We start from the raw sequence: 3,401 nt of genomic DNA, 5'->3' as shown, positions 1-3,401 counted from the left end.
GTTGCTTGATAATCTTGATTCATTAACTCGCTAGTTTAGCTTGGAAGTGATAACACCGTATTTTGACCACTTTTATGGATCATAATTATGTCTTATCCAGGTGTTTTAACTATGTTTTCAATGGTTTTTAAAGTGTTTTCAATGTTTTAGAATTTCAAAAGACTTTACAGGAAACTTGGGCAAAAGATATGCAATTTGGAACAAATGAGCAATTTTGGATAAATGCAGACCGTCAGAAGTATGACAAACGATGAAAGAGTGATAGAAAATGCAGTTCCGGAAGAGAGCATGAGCCAGGACCGCAGCCAACACCCATTTTCCCGCGGGTAGGGCCACCGCGACCGCGGAACTTGGTTGTTCACTTTCCAGACGACTTAATTAAAGCCCAGATCAATTCCTTTCGTTATTTTTGAAGCCCTAAGTGTCCAGAACCACCCAGAAGCTATAAATACCCCCTTTAGGTCATTCCTAAAAGTGTGGAGACGACATAAGATAAAAATAGAGAGAGAATTCGTGTGGGTGCTTCACAAACCCTAGAGGCCACCGCTTGAAGGAGGAGCCACCGCTGGAGGAAAACATCGCACCTCCATCTGCTTCTCCGTTCTTCGTTCTTTTTCCCTCTTCTTTTCTTTAATTTCCTGCACTTTCAATACTCTATGATGCTTTGTTACAATATGTTTGAGTAGTTACCCAGTTGGGTTTAAAGGGATTGTTCAAAGGGAATTTCATGTGTCTTTTCTTATGAATCGATAAATTTAGGATTTATAATCTTCTAGATGTTCTTCGTTTGCCTTTAATCTTACTGCGTGATTCTCTGCTGGCCACTTAGAAGCCGATCTGATATGATATGTTGCGAAAGCTTTCATTGATTGTCTGAAATAGGGTGAAACGAGCAATAATTCTATAGGAGTGGAAACCTAGCTGTAGTTGAGTTGTGAATGTTGATGAGTCTTGTTCTGCTATTGCATCCTCTCCCTTCCAGGATCAGAGTGGAAACCTACTGATCAGGGTTGCGAGAGATAGTTGTTTAGTGCTGTGAAAGTAGGCTATTCATACTTCTGTGCCTCGAGTTCTAGAACATACGTAGTTGATTACCTTTATCACTTGTTTAAAATCGACATAGCTTAGACCATGAACCCCTGCAAATTCCCCTTGAGCCGGAACGTTTGTCTTTCATTGTTTACAACCTTAGACTTCCATTATGCTTTTATTCGCTTGTTATTTGCTTTCATTCATAATCGATTTTTACTTGCTTTACTTGCTTTCGTTTTTCAATTGCTTTTTAGTTTTTAATTGCTTTCTAGTTTAGATTTAGTGACAACCAAAACCCAAAACCAAAACCAAAACTTTTTTAGTTCTAATCTGATTTAAGTGTTGCAGTGAATTCGTACTGAAACAATTAAGTCTCTGTGGATCGATACCTTAAGTACTACAGCGCACATCTGTGCATTTGCAGACATTTAGGGGTTATAAATTTAAAACCTGAAGCTTATTAAAACGAAAACAACAAACCCCGCTTTTGGTCGCAATCAAGTTTTTGGAGCCGTTGCCGGGGACTTTGATTTGTTTCGTTGCGAATCCCAGCTTAAATCCATTAGAACACTTGTTTTCTTTTACTTTTTCTTTTGAATTTTTTCAGGTTTCTCTGCAATGAGAGACCGGGAACATGTTCCCGGGACTCTTGGTGATCCACCAAATCGTGTGGATGGTGATCCAAGCGATGATGACCTGACTGATGATGAGTTTGAAGAACCGACCTATGATGACAATGAACTGATCGGATCGACAAAATGTGAAGATGATGATGAACTGATTGGAAGTTTCGATTCACTCGAGAAATTCATGGGAGATCGAAGAGCTATTCAACCAGCCCTACCAGAGGATGGCAAAACTGAAATTAAGGTACCCTATATCCATTTAGTTCAACAAAATCAATTCCATGGTTATAATTCCGAACACCCGATTGAGCATATCGAGACGTTTGAAGAATTATGTGCAACCATTACAGCAAATGGGGATTACCACAAGTGTAGTCTTTTCCCATTCTCTCTTAGAGATAATGCCAGCAAATGGCTAAAATCTTCACTAAAAATGTGGGCAGCGTGTAGAACTGCTTTCCTAAATCGTTTTTACACTAGAAATCGTTCAAATCTCTTAAGGAACAAGATAAGAACTTTTAAACAAAAAGAAGATGAAGATCTTTTAGAAACTTGGGAAAGATTTAGGGAATACCAAAGAGATTGTCCACACCATGGATATACCGAGGAATGCCTGCTGGGTATCTTCTATCGCGGTATAACTCCAGAGTTACGACACTCTTTCGATACAGCAAGTAATGGAGATTTCTCAACTAGATCTGTAGAAGATGCTCACATTTTCATCAACAATTTCGGAAACAGCATCCGTAATCAAACAACCTTTGGTAATTCTGCACTTCCTGAGAAGACAGAAGAAATTTCGAAAGTTATGAAGTGTCTCCATCACATAATGAGTCATTTTGGATTGCAGCAACCAAACAAGGCACACAATACGTGTAACTTTGACGGTTGGGACAACCCAATGGATTCTTATGATCAAGGGATGGTGAACACTGCAGAAGTCTATCAAATTCAAGATTTTCCATTTGTTTCTGATCACCGCGGGTCCATTCATCCGAACCGCGGCAAACCAAGCTTTCACCGCGGTCGTGGCTGTTCTGACCGCGGGAAATTGTCTTCCGAATCTGCCTGGAAATCACCCTCCGAACCAATATCGGCTATTCAATATAATCCTGTTCCATATCCTAGTTTTCCCTCTTCTGAAGCTGAAAACCTAAACAAAAAAATTCTAAAGCTTGAAAAATCTAGGTCTCAAGATATTAGTGATCTTAGATCTGAACTAAAAACGATGCAAAAGGATTTCGATGAAAAATTTTCCACCCTCCTTAGCCTGATGATCAAAACTAATTCTAAAAACTTAGATAAACCTGAGGAGGAGCCCAAGTGAAAATTCTTTCGAAAGCTCAAGTGAAGCAGATCCCTCCGATCATGTGAAAGCTATCACACTTAGGAGTGGATTAGCTTACAAAGAGCCTGAATTTCCTAAAGATCCCGAAGATGAGGAAAAGGGTAAGGAAAAGGAAAAAGAAAGAGAAAGAATCACGATTGGAGACATTGAAAGAGAAGTGGTAGGAGAGAATGATGGAGAAGAAGTAAGAGAAGATTCATCCCGGGAAATCCTTAGAGAAGACCCGATTCCACCTCCACCAACTCGTGTCTATAAACCTCAACCTCCATATCCTAGAGCCTTAAGAGCCCCTAAGAAAGAGAAAGAAAAAGCTAAGCTGAAAGAGCTAATCGATCAATTAAATGTGAGATTACCTTTCGTAGAAGCTTGTGCTATGATTCCTGCTTTAAGAAAAT

General features: G+C 39.5%; 1 non-coding gene across 1 annotated transcript; it reads right to left on the bottom strand.

Moving 5' to 3' along the window:
- Positions 1-2,150: 2,150 nt before the first annotated feature.
- On the bottom strand, positions 2,151-2,258 carry LOC112086337. The gene has a single exon (XR_002899459.1). It is a non-coding gene; the product is annotated as a small nucleolar RNA R71 (small nucleolar RNA).
- Between the last annotated feature and the right edge of the window lie 1,143 nt (positions 2,259-3,401).

Source organism: Eutrema salsugineum, unplaced genomic scaffold (assembly GCF_000478725.1).
Source record: "Eutrema salsugineum unplaced genomic scaffold, Eutsalg1_0 scaffold_21, whole genome shotgun sequence".
Taxonomy (NCBI): Eukaryota; Viridiplantae; Streptophyta; class Magnoliopsida; order Brassicales; family Brassicaceae; genus Eutrema; species Eutrema salsugineum.
The sequence above is the reverse complement of the archived record's forward strand: the minus strand, read 5'-3'. Positions and strand labels throughout refer to the sequence as shown.